This window comes from Sinohyriopsis cumingii, chromosome 2 (assembly GCF_028554795.1).
Source record: "Sinohyriopsis cumingii isolate HCF-2022 chromosome 2, ASM2855479v2, whole genome shotgun sequence".
Taxonomy (NCBI): Eukaryota; Metazoa; Mollusca; class Bivalvia; order Unionida; family Unionidae; genus Sinohyriopsis; species Sinohyriopsis cumingii.
This window is the reverse complement of record NC_142962.1, coordinates 116,239,224-116,260,841: the sequence shown is the minus strand read 5'-3', so window position 1 is coordinate 116,260,841 and position 21,618 is coordinate 116,239,224. Positions and strand designations below refer to the sequence as shown.

At 36.5% G+C, this 21,618-nt stretch overlaps 1 protein-coding gene across 2 annotated transcripts in view; it reads right to left on the bottom strand.

Annotated features, from left to right (window-relative positions):
- The window catches only part of LOC149805668 (interferon-induced protein 44-like), a 52,251-nt gene that overhangs the window by 19,008 nt on the left and 11,625 nt on the right, over positions 1-21,618 (bottom strand). The window contains exons 1-2 of one of the 2 annotated variants that reach the window (XM_089950321.1): positions 14,721-14,894; positions 4,796-4,950 (exon numbers count right to left, since the gene is read on the bottom strand). The gene's annotated coding sequence lies outside the window, so the exon portion shown is untranslated. Of the gene's footprint in view, positions 1-4,795; positions 4,951-14,720; positions 14,895-21,618 lie in introns of those variants that run through there. The other variant, XM_089950320.1, reaches the window with a different exon arrangement.

Below are 21,618 nucleotides of genomic sequence, written 5' to 3'. Positions count from 1 at the left end.
AATTAATTAATCTTCTAGAGTCCTAATAATCTGAAGAAAATTTAACATATAACTCAAAAACTCAAAACTTCATTACTGGTCACAACAGAAGAAAACAACTTAACATCAAGTGTGTATAAAAGCACAGACTCTGGGATCTCTCTTTCTAAAGATCGCTATTAATACTAAGTATTTCGCAATTTCTGAAATGCCTAATTGCGAAATAGAGGATCACGTGATCATGTTTACATATAAAATAAAATCACGTAGCCCCTGTATATCCTTGACAAGAACCAATAATTTTACTACGAGAAAAAATTGTTTACTTGACCCTCAATCAAAGCCAGGAACTAAGTCAAAACTAGAACCAAGTGTTTCTATTACTAGGTATTTATGGAAAGATTCATGTCAAACTGAATTTTGTGGAAAATATCAAAATCGTAGTAAACAAAATTACATTACATTGACATGCTAGAAAAATAAAAAGACTCCAAAACCCACAAACAGTCAAATCAAATCAAACACAAAAATTCAAATATACATTAAATCAAATATACGTAACAATTGTAACGCCAAGTACTGAGAGCCTGTATATGCCGGTAATCTCAGCGCGATGATTAATTGATTTATTGAGTGGTGACCATAATGCTTGTCCAGATGCTACTGTATATACTCTACTGTCGGTAAATCTTTTGTGTCGGAGAGTTTAATATCGATGGTTGGTGGACTTCAAAAAAATTCATTAATGTTTATATTTATCTTTCTACGAAAATTCATAAACAATTGTACATGATTAGAATAATCAGTTCTAAATGAGGTCATTTCATTATTAACTTAAACTTACGAGTCCATCATTGGGAGGATGAATTTCTTCGTTACAGCGTCATTGTCTGATTCTGGTGCTCCAAGATCAGCAATTTTATTATTAGACATATTGAGAGAACCAATCATTGTATCACCAGATTTATGTACTCGACCACAAATATTATCTGATATCGTTGACATAATAACACCAGGCTTAATTTTTTTTCATTGCTATCAAACACAGCTATGCTATTTTTAGTTACTCCGTTAATTCTAACGATAGTATCTATCAACGAAAGATTGCTTGTTTTAAACGTTCTGACAATGATAGCTTATTTTGACCACCTGTGAACTGATCTTTCTTTATATGTTTATTCCACGGTTCTTTGCTGATTTTGATTGAAGCTTTTTAATCTAACGATGAGTCAGACTGACACTAACATGATGATATGACATTATAAATATCATGAGCGATTTAATTACATGTTTTCTACTGGGGCATCAACGACTTTCATTCGTCCACCAACACCTTCAAGTAGCATTGTTTTGTCTGAGAGTATAACAGCAACTGCTCTGTAATTAGCTATAGTATCTCTTGTCACACGAGCTCGAACGTGTATATCAACGACAGCTTGTCTAAATAAATCCAGATGTTCCAGCAAAAAGTAATAAATCGGATACAACGTTGTAAAATCTAGTTGAGCTATTTGTAGACTGGAATCAGTATTTTTATCACGTCCCATGAATGTAATCAAACGATGATATGCACGTGCTACATGATTTTGATCAAAATTCAATAATATATATTCTGATGGTTCTTGATGTCCATTTATTCTCACTGAAACGTCAGTAATACCAAGTTTGTCAAATATTATTATACTGTGTGTCGGTGAGTTTACTCTTGCAGCATCTTGGAAAGTATCAAATATATGTCGCGGTGCAGAAATACCTTGCTGTGATGCTACCTGCCATGTGAATAAACCATTAGTGTTATTTTGAACACTATCTGTTGTCACCGTCAACCATGATAATGTTGATTTACCACCTGTGTCCATAAAGGAGAGCAACCGTTGTTCTTCAGTGACTGATGGTATTCACAATGAAAGTTTGGTCAGTATTACTTACTTATTCGGTATTATCTGTCTTCAGAATTTCATCTTTGAAAACTGGCGCATCCACGTCGAATACGGGATCACGTTTGAAAATTTTATTATAATTACTATCGTCTAACACGAAGACCTCTTCATGCTATTAAACTTGCGGTTATATTTTTTTCTTTTTCTGATATGAGTACAGGAGCCAACTCTGCTAGCTTTTGATTCGCAGCTTGATTCATTATTTTACTGACATTTACTGGCAAAACTTCGGTACTGTGTAATTTTACTGGCTGCAATTTTCGTCGTATTAATCGTGCTAGTCTAATCTTGATTGCGGAGAATGCTTTACTAGCATCATCACCAATACCTTTATCACGAACAACGTCAATAGCTTTCATTGAAAATTGTTTTGCAATTGGTATTGCTTTTGGGGCGATCCTTATAAGTAAACCCTGAACAACGTCACCGAGTCCATCACCGTAAAATGCTTCGAATACTATAATCGCGAATATATCACCCTGACCATTACAGGTTTAAGTTGAGAATTATGTATAATCATCTTATTTTCTTGTCATTGATCAAATTGTAAACCATCAATCACTGTGGTAATCATCAACGATTTCATCAATAAGAGACCGATAAACATTATTGTCCATAATACCGCCTGTAAATAATCGTTGACAAATATCAGCTGCTTCATTAATGATTTCTGGGAAATTATTAGTGGCTCGTTTTCCTCCAATCAGAATTTCAGGTCTTTCATCGTCGGCAAGAACGTTGCTAGGACATGGAGTAATAAGGCCACTCCCCCGGTACCTAAACCAATACCACTTCCATATGCTTCTTCTTCCTCAATACGAGGTAGGCTAAAGGGCAAAAATCTGAGTAAGGACTTTCTTTTAACCTCTTCGACTTGTTTTTCAAATTCTACAAAATCATATTTATATTTTTTATACTGATTTTGGATATATCACGGGACTTTCGAAAAACAACAGAAATCCAATTTGTTTTCTGAAACACTGGCGGTATTTTGATCTAATAATTTATCACGATTTGGATATTTGTTTGCAGAAACATTTATAGCGTCTTCACGAAGTTTTCTAAGACCTTCGGTAAATCGGGTTGGTGGTTTTGGTCCTGGGTTCGGTTTTGGTTTTGGCGTAACAAGATCCTTTACATCACCGACCCCCCTCATGGACTTTGTCAATGTTCTCAATTACTTGTTGTATTTCTTCTTGTAACTGTGGTTGAAAAACAGCTATTTCACCTGGAAGTTCTCGTAGAATCTTTTTTGCTGTTTTAGTTCTTTCCACTATTTGTACAGTTGCTTCAGTGGTTTGCTCTAACGTGGGAAGAAGACCTTTGGGTAGCCTCTGTACCTCCTTCGGTAGCCTTCGTAACCGGCTTAAATAATTGTTATGCACCTTCTGCGAATTCCACCTGAGACACCTGACGCGCTTGTAAATTTTGTTTGACAGATTCACGGACTGAAATATATTTATTAATTGCCTCTAATCTCTCTCGAGCTAATCTAGGCGTGCGATATTCCATTATTGATATAAAAATGATTTAATTACTCACACACCCACTCAGCAGCAGAAAGGGTACGACCACAAATGAGTGTCCTACGGCTAAAGAAAAACACGTATTAAAATTTAGAAAAACACGAACGACGAAAATGAAGTAACAAAAAAAAATAAATAATCCAATTAGAGAAACTCTCGGTTTGGGTAAGAGGCTTCGGTTTTGTGTTATTACGTTTATATTTTTACATTTTTTCGAAATGAAGTTTTATTTTTCATACATGGACCTTTAAGCAAGTGGTCTGTTCACCCTCTCTGCTGCTAATTATTTGTTCATTCTTGTAAAGGAAACAATATTAAAACTATTCATATCATCATGGAAAAAGTAGCTGTATGGAAAGGATGTGTCAATAACGTAATCATAATAAATTGATCTAATTCTTATAATTATTTCGATACAAATGTAAAATATGCAGTTTCTCGTTTGTGACTGTTGGAGCGTTTGGCCAGCGAAGAGAAAAGAAAAAACATTAAACAAACAAACATGCAAAACCTATTTCTTTGAATAGGTTTTGCCGTGTTCTTTTGTGTGGTATACATCTTTCTAGTTTGTTACTGTGGTCGAGTGAAAAAAGTGTGATACCGCGTCATCTTTTCTAGTTTGTTACTATGGTCGAGTGAATAAAGTGTGATACCGCGTCATCTTTTTCATTTAATTCATTTTTTCATTTATTTCATTTTTTCATTTAATTCGTTATCAGTTTAATTAGGATCAATTACCAAACTTCCGTTGTTAATAACGGGACCATAATTGGAGTTGTTAAGCAAAATGCACAAAATCAGATGGCTTTTTGTTATAGAAACACACCCATTCCGAGGCAGAATTTGACTTCATCTTCTCATGTTAATATTTTATGACTGTGTTTACAACGGCCACTGCTTTGATTCTACAGATAATCTACTAAGTCAAGTCTTTATTAGGGAATTGCGTAAACAAACGCCGACTATTGATAACCGAAACTTACTAGCCCATTGGACTATTAACATTATGAAAGTTACTAGTCCGTCAGGAAATCTACTAGACTCGGTCTTGTGGACTATCGCTAATTTCTTTTATTTATTTATTTTTCTCGTCCTTTAGCCTGTTAATAACTCTCTCTCTCTCTCTCTCTCTCTCTCTAAAAAAAAAAAGAACTTGGGTTTTGAAAAACAAAATGTCTGACATGCAAACTATATGGTAATTTACTGAACATAACTTTCAGACAACATCAATATAAATTTTTAACATCTATGACAACAACAATTTTTCTGCTATAGTAATCGCCGGAAAAGATACACGTGTTATACCATCTGATGATGCATAAAATGAGACATTATATAGAGTATGCATACCTCTCCCGCCTGTACCTCTATTCTGATACATCACTGAGTGGGAGGGAGATCAGACTTTTCAAGATGGTGAAGGAGTATCCTTTACAGTCACAAACGTTTTCAAACCACCACCTGGCTGATTTTTAAAATGTTGAGCTCGTTCTGCACGTATTTGGCTGAAAGAAATATATTAGTGAAGATTAAAACTTCTATGACACAACAATGACTTGAAGCATACACTAAAGCTGCATCATTCCCTTACTTTTCTAAGTTATCCCTAGTATTCCTCAGTATTCAATACCAGCGCACCCCGTGTATACGAACAAATTGTATTTCCAATGAGTATAATCAGTTATGTTAAATGAAGATATAGTTGGCGCCCTGAAAGTGACTATAAGATTCAATTTTCTTCAATATTTTACTTTCCACATAACTGTGAGCCAACTCTGTTTGTTAGTCCGAATATCTTCTGATCCTTCTTGCCCCATATTCTGACATTAATGTTATGTTATAGGCCCAGAGCCTATTATCTACAGAATAGTTGGAATTAGCAATATGATAGCTGCTTACTACCGGGTCTAGTTACTTAAACTTACATATATATATATATATATATATATATATATATATATATATATATATATATATATATATATATATATTACCGGAGCGTATGTAAGATGGTGGCACAGGAGTAAGTAATATATACTGCTATACTGCTGAGACGTGCGTCAAAATGCATTACGTAATACACAAACTTTCCGACAAAAGAGGTCTTCTGCTTATAATGTATTAAATAAATACATTGCAAAGCTGCTTCAACATAAAACACGAAATTTATTATGAAAAATTACATCTAAAATAATTTAGCCTTGCTAACGGTTTTCTTATATTTATCATAATCTTCATTTTGGAACAGACTTTTGTTAAATAAACTAAAATTATTAAATTGGAAAATTCTAGGCAGATAAATCAGCCCCACACCTATATTAATATTAATTGGCGGTTTTGGGCCTGATATCGCCTATTGATGAAAACCCGCAAAAATCTTTGCCACTTTTGTCTGCACACATCGGTGAAAATTTTATACACTTACTGACATTTCTCACGTCTGTTGAGTTACCGCCAGCTGAAGGGTTATATTGGTTTTATGTACATACTATTTCCGGATCAAATCTATGGTTTGGCGACTTGCAAATCCACGTGGAATAATACAACCCTCTGTCATGTGGCTATTTTGAATTTCGCGCTAAATATGTCTGTTATCAAACACCGTTGATTGTTTAAACTGTACTGAGATGTGTTTCGGAAAGATCTGCATGCAGCAGAGTTGCACATTTTAATAAACAGATGACATCATATCCATATATCGTCCATAAGTACGAAAACGGAGGTGGGGGGGGGGGGCGGCATATCTGACTTGTGAAAATCATGTTTGTATTATGATAATAATGTTTAGTTATGATTTAAAGAAAATGAAATTTAGTGTATGGTTGTTTTCCAGTACTTAATTGGCAATGTTAATGTACAAAACCTCAGTCTGTAAATGTACTGTTTTTTTTGTATTTTTAAAACTTCAAAACGGGTGTGCATCCTTCAAAACGTATGTCTCTTAAAGTTAAAATAATCAGAGATAGAAGGTATAATGTTATAAGAGATGGTTTTATTTTCATTTAGTGTAATTTTTACCTCTATTAAACCAATTTATAAATAATGAATTGATTAAAATAAGTTAAATCTCGAGATTCTATAAAAGGCTGATTAAAAATTTACTATTCAAGTAAAAATTTCTAATTTATTAGATAAAACAGTCCTGCTTCAATTTTTTTATAAACAGGAAATAATATACAGGATGCTGATTTAGTTATGAAATATATCAAAAAATTATGTTTCATGTAAATTTCCACAAATTATAATAACAAAACACGTGCCTCAGAATATTACTTATGACAGATCCATATAAAATATCATATCATAAGTACACATTTCTAAACAGTGTTATTCATGCGGTTATCACCCGCATGAAACGTGGTTAACACATGTTAAGTAGCAGACTGGATCCATATTGTGGCGGGAAGATGATTTGCACCGTCAGAATAGCTGATACGGATTTTTATGTGGACTTACTAATTGGGGGAAAAAAAGAATTAGTGAAATGCAATTTATTTAATGGCATGTGTCTTTGTTTATTTTTACAAATGATAATAATAGGGTTATTAAAAGATTGTTTCAGTCTGCGTGACTCGATGTTGATCAGTTTAAACAAATATTATCTTTGTGACGTCAATGAAAACCACGTTATACCACGTTATCTCGAGAACTGAGTTTATGATACTGCGTGAAAATAAGCGTACATCGATACATACATTCACCAAGAAACTTCTAAGTAAAGAAGAAAAAAAATTAATTCAACCACTCCCAAATTTATAAAATTAAATAACATCTGTATAAATCTCCGCTTTTAAAATACAATAATATCAGTAAAAATGACAAACTTCTACAGGTGAAACAGTTCGATTCAGCTCTCTGAAAGGGAGACATATCTGATAATGCATGTTGGATTATTTTTAATCAAGATTTATCTAAATTTGATATTTTTATCATAATTCACAAGCGCATTAATGTTTGAGAATGCATGTACATCGTTGCAATTTTAAGTTAACATTCCAGAACCTTTTACTATAATCATTTTGCTTAGATGCGGCAATGGGATGGTTTAGAGTATGAACCTGTTAAAATGACATATGTCGAGCTCTGACAGACACATTAAGAATATGAAATTAAAGCACAGTAAGATTCTATACTCAGCCATTCACGAAGGGTGTGAGAGGCAAAACAGGACACCCATTAAAGCAATGGGGAAAGGGAACAAGCTCCAGAAGGCTAAAGTTATGACCCAGGAATAGTTAAACATCTTATATGAGAAGAATATCAGTGGTAAAGGTATTGGTGTTGTTGAAAACCCCGGAAAGAACCACCGACCCATGAGAAGCTACTGGCAAGATTTCTCACATACCCACACCTGAGACTCGAACTCACGCAGACAGAGGTGAGATGGCAATGATCCGTAACGGTGAGCCCTTTAAACCACTCGGCCACTCGGGACCTCTAAAGGTAATGTAAATTTCTTCATATGGTTCACGAAATCAGAGATAACCTTTGTTATGTTTTGTTTTATTTTAGTTTTTGTTTTGTTTTTTATTTCAATATCATAACACTAATCGACAAAAGACATTAATGGATGAACAATTACAACAAAAAATTCACGAATTTGAATGCAATGCAAGGTGTTACTTGAATACGTTCATTTACGTCAAGTACCTTCTCTCACATACATATATCGTAAAAAAACGGCACCTGTATGTTTCAGTATGAATGTTGAAATTGTATGACAAAAACATTTAAAAGTATTTTTAGCAAATTCCGAGGCATTGCTGCACTCTGTATAGCTGCCTAATAGGGTATACTTTATTCTGAAAGGCTGAGAGGACCACACAAATCGTTTAAGGAGGAATATTCAGTTGACGATGACTTGATCTAGAAGAGAATACTTGGAATTTAATAGATAGATTAATTCAATTTCTTGATAAAATATTTTAAGCATCATTTAGTATATTTACCTTTTATATTTAACAATGCAAGGTGATTGACTTTTGGCAAAGTTAATATTCATTTTTTATTAATTATTAAGAAAGTGGTATACAGTTTTGGTAAAGTATTTAGTTGACAGTTCAAGATATTTCAGCTGACCATAATCAAAACAGTCCAGTTCAACTGTACAGAACTTAGATAAGTTACAGCGACCAAATGACCTAAATTCACCTGATACTAGGTTCTATTCGCACCGTTTCCCTTCTTCTGCAAGTAAGTAATTTACATTTGTGGTAAACTATTTAGTTGATAGTTTAAGGTATTTCAGCTGAAACATAATCCAACCTGCCGAGTTCATTTGTACAAAAATTTTACAAGTTACAGCGACCTAATGACCTGAATACACATCATGCTAGGTTATGTTTCAATTATCATTTTGATTAGAAAGTTGCAGATTAAACATATCCTTTTGTCGTCAACTTAGTACATCTTCGTACCAGTCTCTTACTTGTTATTAACACACTGGGCCATGTTGACATTTGTTATAGCAACAACAGGTCTATGCAACAAAAATAAATTCTATATACTCTATAATTCGATCAAAACGTTTTCATGAAAAAGTAAAATATTTACTGTCCAAGGAGTTCACAATCATATAGATGGTAAATACACTGAACTTCATCTTAAAGGTTAATGTATTTTCAATAATGGAAGCCATATTTAATTGCAGGCTGGCATCATTTGTACACAACTGAAAGGCATTGATAGAAGGTTTGATCTGGCGTTTTTTGGTACGTCAAGACAATTAGGAAGTTTAGTTGCAAGACAAGTGGAGTAAAGTGCCTTGCCCATGAAAGCTAATACAGTCATATCAAACTGTAGTATTCGAACCCGCGAGAAGAGCACGCTAACAAATGAGCCACCGCCGATCCAACCTCCATTTGTACCTTCTTACGGCATGCAGTAAGGCGCATCGCCCTATTATACATAGAGTCCACAAGAAGGCGATACGATAATGTTGTTTCAGAAGTCCAAAATGGCTTAAAGTGATGGACACACAACGGACGACGGATGGAGGATCGTAGCATATTCTCATATGGCCCAATCCCAGGCGAGCTCAACAAAACTTGCTGTATTTAAAATGCATATAATGTGTAAATCATTATATATTTTTTTAAATTTAAAATAAACTTACAAACACTAATGAATTAGCGCATGTGATTAATTACGACAAACAAGACATTTCTTGTACCATTATAACAATACATTCATCTACCATTATATCTCATACTTACCTGCGTCAAGTCCCTGATCAAATGAAAGTTTGTGTCATATGATGATCAATATGTAAGTTTATTTTTAGTGCATCGGTAAGTTTTAATATACCGTCAATACCAATACAAGAATATGCTAAAATGAAACTACTCCAGTGGTAGGTCATTTTAAAATAGATTTCATACACGTGGCGTTTTCCTATCAATATTATTTTGTACGGTAATCTAATTTATTTTTATGCCAGGCCGTGAATTACGATACGTATTTTTCCACTGCCCGTAAATAGACATTTATAACATTATGACCAAGAAATTTGATACTATTTTATTTGCCCGCACAGTCTAGTGGTAAGTATAGCAGATTTTTATGCAGACGAATCAAGTTAAAATCCTTAAATGTGTATGCATTATTGTTTTTGTTGTCATTTTTATGTGATATTTTTACCCTGAATTAAAAAGGAGAATTATCTTACAACTAATATTTTCTGCTGGAATCAAGCACATTATAGCATAAACGGTAAAAGGTAACAGCTTGATGCTTGATCCAGTAAGAAGTCAACTACATAGCTGATGTACATACTGCTAGCCAATATATAAAAATAAAATGTCCTCAAGTATTTTCACCCAATTGATGAAACATATCTGCTATTTATTCGTTTAAATCAAACATATCTATGCATTCACATCCTTTTGCATAATAATGTCAAGTTAAATGAATCGTATCTTTCTCTGGGACACAACACTTAGCAACAACACCAACAAGGTCCCAGCAACACGCACATCTAGCAATTATGTCATAAGCAAATTATGAAACTGGTGGATATAAGAATGAAATTCGTTGAATAATAAACTGTGTCACTCGAGACTAAGTCAATGGATTGCATTTCTATAACGTTCGAAAGTAAATAACACTCATTAAGAGTACTCTAGTGTGTTTAATGTATAATACACTTTACGACTTTAACATGTGATCTGAAAAGTGTGTTTACTTATGTGAAAGAGTTACGTTTTCTTAGTATTGGTTACTCAAAATCGATACGTACGACTCTATCCAATTCAATGTTGAACTGTATTTGACTCGAGATCAATTTACATTGTCCTACAAGTCTTCTACTTTTGACATTTTTTCAGCCAGATAATTTAATGAATGACGAGCTCAAAGTGTGCATTACACCCAAATACCTAGTATAGGGATGCACTTGGGCTATCGGTAGAGGTCTATTGTAGCTCAATCGTCTCTCTCCGACTTATGATCGCACTCATCCGACATCCAAAGTATCCTTCTGTTAGATACTATTTCGGGCTGTCACATATAATAGTTTCTGTACGAGACATACGGTAATGCGGTAGCTGAGGCCGTAGAGAACTAAGCGTCCGGCATCTCAATGAAAGCGATAATCTCTGTACTTTTTCCTCATGATGCGTCGCGACCATTAGTCTGGCTCCGTGTTTCGTATAATCCCTGTCATGCATTCTGGTACGCGTCCAGCTAAACGGAAGACACATATTTACTAGTTATAGGCCTTCCGTACTGGCTAACCAATTTTAAGAATGGCACATGAGAAGCGAGTCACATTCATCGGTTGTTACTTTTTGGAACCATTGGGTACAAGGGATACTTTGTATGCACAAATCTGGTGTTGAATTATCCTGCCGCTAAATATAAAAAATCACATTAAAAAAATAAATAGAATATACCAGTGAAGTGGAAACGGTTCCGATTTTTGGATTGCTATAATAAATCAAAACGTACGAATATCATTCAGTTGCCCTGACAATGGCAAAGAAAGCTCATAGAAAAAGGAATTTATGCATCCCAATCCAATGCATTTTTCATGTCTGAATGTAATTTTGACAAAACGCAAAACATAGCCATATTTGATAATTTTGAAAAACAGATGAGGATACAACATATACGAATAGATATAAGGAAAATCGGGTGTGCAAAAGCTGACGTTGATCAGAATTTTAGATGAACTGACTGTATGGTTAGCTGCAATTAGGATGTGTGGAGTATTGCAAATTAATCAAGTAAGTTCATATTTTAACGTCAAGTAAAGTAAATTCTATTTTAAGTCGGCTAAAATAATATATGACAACGTTCTACAGAAACACACAAAATTACACTTCTTCAGCATTTAATCATCATACGATATTTTACAGAATATTTAACAACCACTCATAGTATTGCTCGACAAATAACAAAGATGAAACCTCAAAACAGAAAGAAATTCATATGGCTAAATTAATGCATTAAATAAACAGGAGAACATTAAAACAAACATACAGCATGTATTCAAACACATGCAAAACAACAGCACATATGTTCTTATTATTATCCCCATTGATTTACAACATAAACGTATGATATACAATACAACCAAAATCAAAGATTTTTTATTTTTGAAAGGAATGAAAAGTTTCAAATATTGTCGGGAAGTTGACATGATCACAATATTTTTTTTCTTTCATTTTGGCCAGTTCTTCGTTATGATGGGAATGGATGCAACTAACTACCTGTTCTGTATTTTGATTATTCATTTAACAACAAGCAATGATGTTCCCGTGTGGTATTTATGTGAAAAACTTAAGACCTGTCCCGATCACGATCAGGTTACTCCAAAGTACGCATGGTAATCCAGTCGAATCATTAATCGATAACGCAAAGTTCAGGGCTGAAATAACGCTGATATAATTTGTTTCTAATGATGTTAAAACTGTTAAAAAAATAATCTAGCAAAAAATATCATCATGTCCATGTAGAATAAACTTTTAAAAATGGAAATCAACGTTTGACTTGGTATCCTACGTAGAAACTGTCCTTGCTCAACAGTATCGTAATAGAGGATTTGTATTGCACATCAGTAATTGGATCATAATACAAAACAGTATAAAAGTTATCCTATCAAAATTATTTTCAGCAGAGTAAAAACATGAAAATAATACTAATAATGTCCTACTGCATGGAGGCAAAAGAAATATTCAGTTAAAACCATTAGTACACATTATTATCAAACTACAAAAGCATATTGGATCTCCAAAGCAATTACTAAGACAGACAGTTGTCGATATTTAATATCATCGACATCCGTCTTCAGTCAAGCCAGTGTTGTAGATCAATGGATATCACTATGTGTATGAGATCCACCAGCCGTCCCCCCACCACTTCCCCTGTGTTTACAGACGTTATATTTCAGGGTAATTACCGACTTTCTGGTTGTCATTTCCACTGGTCGAGTCAGCATTCCTGTTTGATTCCAGCACAATGTGCAATCATTTGTAATTCCAGTTTTTGTTATGTAATTGTTTGAAGAAAGTATTGTATCAAAAAGTTTCTATTGAAACCATCTTCATTTTGCAAATTGTGTGGTTAACAAAATAATGGAATAAATTATATTTCATCGATGATATTCGTCTCCTCTATGTACATTTGTCACCCCACTGCCACATCACGCATAACCCTCCAACTTGCCACTCAACCTGTATCCTCGTTTAGAAACCAGCCCCACCCCACCCCACCCACATCAACGGAGAGACAATAGGCTTGTCAAGAAAAGGGATCTTGTACTTCCAATGTGCAGTTCAGATCTCAACTTTGTGCCACCAGACGAAAACCGAACCACCCTAGGTGGCACCCGTGCAGGAGAGGTAAGAAACAAGAGGATAGCTTCACAAGAGATGAATTTATGCATTCGATTGCGGAGAGAATCCTGAGACAAAGAATGCGTCCCCATTCTTAAGGCTTATAAGGGAAAATGGAGGGTAATTTCAGGGACTAGTGTCGAGTAAATAGCATTGTCCCTTGGAGTGCATCGATCACTCAACTAGCCGACATTCTATTCCACGCTCTACAGTGAGAAAAAGAGGGCCATCAAAGGCTACCGCTCCATGATGTCCAACACATTTTAGCATCGTGGCAGAAGAGATATCGGTCATGAAAACGACCCATCAGACCTACTAGCCAATTTTCATTTGAATATACCAAAATCCCTCGCACTATTTTTAAACTGAAATCTGTCCCGGATTTTAAAATGGCTCAATTCAAATAATTTCGAGCCATTAGTCAAGTCTCGCTGAAGCTGGTATCATAGAAACCTGTTTTCCACTAGCTTTAGCTTAGGCATGCAGAGTGAACTATTTACATGCCAAGAACAACTCACCATCAGTGAACAGTCAGAGAGTCGTCATACGCTCCCTCACGTCTATATACAAGTCGAGAGCAGAGTACATGCAACATCCCTTAAGCACTACTTGAAGCGCACGGAGACGAGTTGTGGCAACCGCTATAATTATTCTTTCTTCCCTTGAAGGCCAAACAAAAAGCAGGATATCACCTCCAAGCCCTGTCTTCGTTGGCTGAAGTTTGTTATATGCCCGGGTTCTCTGACGTGTCATACGAGCAAAGTCGTATCCTGAGGATAGGACAGCATGATATTAGAGCGATCTATGTGAACCAGCAACGCTCCGGTAGCCTAGTGGTTAGAACGTCCGCCTCAGATGCGGGAGGTCGTGGGTTCGATCCCCGTCCGAGTCCTGCCATAGACTTACCAAAATGGTACTAACAGCTGCCTCGCTTGGCGCTCAGCATTAGGTGGTTAGTGTTAGGACTGGTCGGCCTGATGTCAGGATAATGTGACTGGGCGGGACATCGTGCTACATGTCAGCGGCATGATGACCCAGTGCTAGACATCACTATAAACTGCCACACTGCAGACATCGTAGCGATGTGACTGACAAATTGCTAAAGATACGTTAAAAATCTAAATCACACACACATCTATGTGAACTAAATCACACACACATCTATGTGAAACTCGCGTTATAAGCTGTTCGCCTGCATGCACAGTCAGTCTTCTCGAACATTTTCCTCGCAGAGATTTAGATTCGCAGATACAAAACCTGAATCTAGTGGGTCCCGTTTTGTGCTACCCAAGCGAGTACCAGGCCCAATTGAACCGATACAGCCTCTTGCTTTGCTGTATTCGCCAGAGCATTTTGACGGTCAGAAGAGTGTCCATAATAATCTTCTTACTATGAGAGAGTAAATTTTAAGTAAATTATGCTTCTTCAACAGTACTTACCTGATCACTACGAACACCCCACCATGGCAGTTTCTTCTTTGGTATATTGCTTAAAATGTAGTCACAGCTGGAGTAGGCATGGATAGGTAATGAGCTACGTTTATTGCCCGTTGTCTATATGAAAAGAAAAAGACTAATTTTATGTCTTTTTAATAGTGCTTGATTTGAAATGTAGCATTAACTTTAGTGTGATGAGGTAATTATTTCTTAGAAACATAATTTGCTTGATTTTCTTTCTCTTGTCTACAAACACTCATTTGTCTTTTTTGGATGATTTGATCAATAGAAAATCCAGGATTATGTTTCTTTCTAAAAATATTTATTGACATCGCTTTGTAATGATTATCATTTGATAATATAGCTCACATATTGAATATGTGTCAAAGAGAATATGTACTTATTTAATGACCCATGTCTGAGCCCATAATTGCATTGCATAACATGTATGATTGTCATTCACACTGCATTTTGTTCATTTAGATATTCACTTTTTTAGTATTGAAGCCTGTCTTATACTTTGCTCGGCAACAGCGGTACCTGTTTTTCTGCCGTTGTCTTATTTAGTTGGAAGTCACAATGCGCGTGTGTGGTGTTGTATTAGTGGTGTTGTAAGGATGTTCCTAATGCAAAGCTCGACACAAAAGAACAAGAAATCGATTTGGAACTGAAAGTAGGACCCAGAATCGACTGAGGTGCAAGCAAATTCAGATCAGTATGAAGTGACCGCCTATAGACAATTACATGGCAAAGAAAATTTCCCCCTAATAACTGGAATTAATACGTTCTTAAACATCTTCCCTGACTAATGAGTCATATTGGCCGATTTAGACCTGGTATCTACAAAGTCAGATACAAATATATAAAATCAAATGGGTCCGAATGTACTGCAAAGCCAGATCACTACACGATTTTGTCGTTTCTAAAATTGTTACTCTTGTTCGTATAATAAACAGATTGTGAATCAAGCTGAATCATATTATTTATTTGTTCGAAAAAGGATTCGAAAAGGTATAACAACTGAATTAGCTATATTCATGTCATTTAAAGCGAGCTTCCATACGAAATCCTCTGTATCAATAATGATATTGGAGAAACTGTTCCATACGAGATTCTCCGTATCTGTAACAGTGTTGGAGGTATTGTTCCATACGTTTCCATGCGAGATTCTCCGTATCTCTAACAGTGTTGGAGGAATTGTTCCATGCGAGATTCTCCGTATTTCTAATCGTTTTGGATTAACTATTTGTACACTAGATCCTCTGTACCTCACATAAATATTGAAGGAATCGCTCGAGTTTGTGTAAAATATATCTTTGCATTTTTTTAACTTGCAAGCAGGCGCTGACAGACGAAAGGGGCGTTATCACACTGCAGAACAGCACAGTCATTATGAACTATGCCACAAGTGATCAATAAGACTGCACTTGAAGGATAGAAACGAAAATGAAAATGCACATTTACAGGTTACCTCCACACGGTTAGATTTGGTCATTAGTAACACATGATGTAAATAGACGAATATTAGTTTGTCAATGACAAGATGAAAAACGTGTACAGTAAAAGGATACTTGGTTTTCCTCATTATGACCCATAGACTCATAATCAGCCTAGAACTACACAAATCTACGCAATTAATGACATTTTCTTCCTGCTGCTGTTGAATACACTATTATGTATGTATGTATGTATGTATGGGGGCCCCGAGTGGCCGAGTGGTCTAAAGTGCTTACCGTTACGGATCACTGCCATCTCACCTCTGTCTGCGTGGGTTCGAGTCTCGGATTCGGCTAATGTGGGTATGTGAGAAAGCTTGCCAGTTGCTTCTCGAGGGTCGGTGGTTCTTTCCGGGGGTTTCCAGTTTCTTCCTCCACCATCAATACTGGCCGCTATGTATAGCATATCGTGTGCTGAAAAATGGCGTTAAACCCTACAACAACAACAACAACAATGTATGTATGTATGTATGTATGTATGTATGTGAGTTTGTGCGCGCGTGTATGTATGTAGCTATGTATGTGGAAAGTGTCGAATTTCGATTCGTATTGAACCTTAAAACTGAATGAATTGAACATTAAAATTTCATTATATTTAAGCCAGAAAAGTCTTTCTAAAGGGTCACTTGGACCTTTCTTCTTCAACCCCCACCCCCCACACACATGCCAGTATTAAACTTGAGACCAGGATAATGTGACTGGGTGGGACATCATGCTACATGTCTGCGGCATGATACCCCAGTGCTAGACATCAATATAAACTGCCACAATGCAGATATCGTAGCGATATGACTGAAAAATTGTCAAAGCTACGTTAAAAATAAAAATCACATCACATCACATTAAACTTGAAAGGCCAGCATATAATACTCATCGAGATTTGACCGGAACATCGCAACGCTGTCCTGATAAAGTAAACATTTGAGCTACCAACCATAACCGCTTGATAGTAACCCATGTCCAATAGTCATTTTCAAAGGGACGTTGATATGCAACGTAGTTCAGAGATTCTAGGCTCTCCAAAATCTGACAAAAGAAATGACTCTCTTGGGAAAAATGTAGGAACCGCTACTTACGATTGCTCAGAGTAAATTAAGGCGTACACTTTGGAAGTAATGTGCATTTAAAGTGACGACCATGGTCGAAATTTTATAGTTCGAAAATTCCTGAGAAAGAGGAAACGTTTGGGTTCGAGGAAGCCTAACACAAATAGTGCTTTCCTCGTTAAACAAAAAAAAGGGGACCAGTTGTCTGTCTTGTAATAAAAGACGGGTTTTATTCCTAGGCCGCACAATTTCTGAAAGAGAACATCATTAAGGAAACATCTTTCTAGGGGAGACGGGACAGTCCGAAGACGCAAGTCCGAAAGATATGACGTGTTTAGAATAAAAGACTAGGAAGTCCAGAAGAGTTGAAGCGTTCAGAATAGAAAGACTAGATGGAATATGAAGATATGCTAAGAAAGGAAGGTGATGCAATCAGTCGTGGACTCTGTGCTCTTTTCACCACTCGGTATTATGATGAAATAAAAACAAATTAGACACTGCTATTAAATTACGTTGACATAACTTAGGGTGAATTGGAGTCGGGGCTATTAACTGTCATTGATTAAAGTTTGTTATCTTTCTTGTTTAAGGGGGATCGTATTGCATTATTTCTTCCCAATAGTCGTGCTGAGTTCTCTGTTGATATTCTATCTGTCCACTCCCACCGGGCTATAAAATCGAGGGAGGTCATCCCCCAGATAACTAAAGCCAAATCCAATTAACCATACCTCCTATTAAGAGGGCGACGTAACAGTATGTATGTATGTATGTATGCATGCATGTATGCATGCATGCACCCACCCACGCACGCACACACCCACGCACTAACCCATGCACTCACCCACGCAGGCACGCACGCACCCACGCACGTATGTATGTCCTGATTTTATTTGCATGGAACCTTAATTATCAAGAAAGACAACCTCTTGCAGTAATTTAAATGAAACCTGTCATACGAGACCACCCATAGTATCAAAATGTTTGGTCTTGGTAGTAGTGAATAGGGATACCCTACGGACAATGGGAATTAGCATTACAGAACCCCTTGGGACAATCTACGGACAATGGAAATTTAACATGGCGAAAAATCGTGGGACAATCTACGGACAAGGGGAATTTAACATGGGAATAAATCGTGGGACAATCTACGGACAAGGGGAATTTAACATGGGATTTTTTTTTTAAAAATTTTTAAAAAAAGGGGTAGGCAATTCAAAGACTATCTCTTTTCGAGAAATATGGCTGGCCCTGAAAAGGGCCTTTGGGTTTTCTTCTTCTAATTTCTTCTTTTTCTCCACCAAGTTCTTATTTTATCTCCTACACTCTTCTTCCCTTTCTTTTTTTCTTCTCCTCCTCTTCTTTCTTCCTCTTCTCATTTTCTTCTTCTTTTTCAATTTTTTCGTTCCATTTTGTGACGATCGTCGATAAATACCTATGTATCTATAATCAGCTGAAATTCCTATGAAATCCCACTATCTATTTATAGCTCCAACTTGTGGGTTTTTCCTGTGGAAAATCCCACTATCTTTTTATAGCCTCAGCTTGAGTGACGTTCCTGTTTATGAATTCTAGTATATATGTATAGCTACAAAATGTGGAAATCCCCAAGTCGATATTTATAGTCTCGAAATTTCCAGCGTCAGTGACGTCACTGTACTGAACACTAGGGATAAAATATCAACAGTGTTGCAAGTGGCTGACCTGAATACGCGCTACTGCAGGTAGGTAGGTAGAGTATATCTGATAGGGATAAAGTGAGTTTTATACGGACAAACAGAGACCAATAGACACACACAACGTACACACACACACACACACACACACACACACAAACACACACACACACACACACAACGTACGCGCGCCGACATACTCACACACACACACATACTCTCTCACACACACACACACAGAAACACACAACGTACGCGCGCAGACATACTCACACACACACATAAACACACACACTATAAAATAGATAAAATTAGTAACTACTTACAATATCAACTTCTGTGACGATCGTGGATAAATACCTATGTATCTATAATCAGCTGAAATTCCTATGAAATCCCACTATCTATTTATTGCTCCAACTTGTGGGTTTTTTCCTTTGGAAAATCCCACTATCTTTTTATAGCCTCAGCTTGAGTGACGTTCCTGTTTATGAATTCTAGTATATATGTATAGCTACAAAATGTGGAAATCCCCAAGTCGATATTTATAGTCTCGAAATTTCCAGCGTCAGTGACGTCACTGTACTGAACACTAGGGATAAATATCAACAGTGTTGCAAGTGGCTGACCTGAATGCACGCTACTGCAGGTAGGTAGGTAGAGTGTATCTGATAGGGATAAAGTGAGTTTTATACGGACAAACAGAGACCAATACACACACCCACACAACGTACGCGCGCAGACACACACACACACGCACACACATACACACATACACACACATACAGAGGGAAGAGGAAAAAACAAACCCCAAATATACTATCAACACAGAAGGGAGATGATACAAACCCCAAATAAACTATCCACACAAACGTACGCGAACGCATACAAACCCCAAATATACTATCAACACAGAAGGGAGATGATACAAACCCCAAATAAACTATCCACACAAACGTACGCGAACGCATACAAACCCCAAATATACTATCAACACAGAAGGGAGATGATACAAACCCCAAATAAACTATCCACACAAACGTACGCGAACGCATACAAACCCCAAATATACTATCAACACAGAGTGAAGAAGTAAAAGTTTTTTGAAAGCACCTAAGCCCTCACCTGCAATGACCAACTCTGCCAAACACCTACACCCCACCCCACCCCACCCCCCACTCCCAACACTACAAAACCCATTTAACCCGTTATTTTATGGCATCAGTGTGTGATTTAGGAAACATCAAGACACAAAATAATGGAGGAATAGACTGACTATTGTTTACCGACTTGCATGCCTAAAGAGCGTGCGTGAAGGAAAACATCCTTCCATTTCAATTCTAACTAAAACATGATCCAGAGGGATAGAGATAGGTGAAAGGGCACAATTTCATAAAGTGTGAGTAGAAAACAAAACACGCCATCCTTATTATACAATGTCAAGACCAAGAGACACGTACGTGTTCTTTCTGGTCTATTCTCTTTTAGAAGGTAGTATGAAATTTCACATCAGGGCCAACGCATCGGCTCACATTGTCAATTTTTCCATTTCCATGTCTTTACTGGCACAAGTTCTTCATCATCTTCAATTTCTTCTTCTTCTGAATCCCTCTTCTCTGTTTCGTCTTGTTTTTGTTTCTTCTCTTTTCTCGTAGGGCACTCTGAATTCCAGTGTCCTTTCTCCTGACAACGATATTAGGTATCTTGACTTTTGTCTCTCTTTCTTAGACGAAGCAGGTATTCTGGAGACAAATACCCATTTACCTTTGCAGACATAGCAAACTTCATTAGCACTTACACACTTTCGTATGACTCTCATGAAATCAACGATCAAAAGAGTAAGTTTTGTTGCCACTTTCGCATGTGAATTATGCTTTCGTATGACTTTTAGCAAATATTTGACCAGCAGGTCGATCTGTGCTGACTCTTCCATCTTCTTGATCGTTTGAGAGCGGAATGAATACTCTGACGCTAAGACACTCTCCTTATATACAGGGACCTGCTGCGTATGAAACCTAGTCAAATGTAATTTTGCAATAAGATGAAACGATTTCATTGAGGAAGTAAAAAGCAATGATGTACCGTATCGCCTCACACAAAACCTAAAGTGTTAGTTCAAATCCGTGTCAGCGATTTCGAAGACGACATAACTGAGCTTTAATCAATGCTCTCCAATTATGCCACAAAACCACGAGTCCTGATTCACGCCAAAAGAAATTTCGTTCGGTCCATAAGAAATAGTATCATATCTGAGAAACGCAAAAAGGAACTTCCAGAAAACTGAGAAAGACGGCTTACACCTACAACGTAAATGTATGAGTTCAAGTAGTGCGTAAAACTTAGTCAAATTAAATTTTTATAGTCAAGACGAAACGATCTCTTTTCGAACAAGAAAGCAGACACCAAGCGACAATGGCAATCCGTGTCACACAACACTTTTCAAAATGTATATTATCAGAGGTTTGTTCTAGCGATCTGCACGGTTAAATTAAATGTTGATGTATTTTGCAATAAGACGGACACAATTTCCATGGGATCGCCCATGGTACGAATGTTCGTGCATTAGTTTAATTTTTAAAAATATTTTTTTTTATATAAATCGCCTATAGGATAGACCCAGTAAAGCATGGCCATTCTCGTCACTGTCTGAATAGCTACTCAAGTCAATTCGAAGCGAACGCGGTAA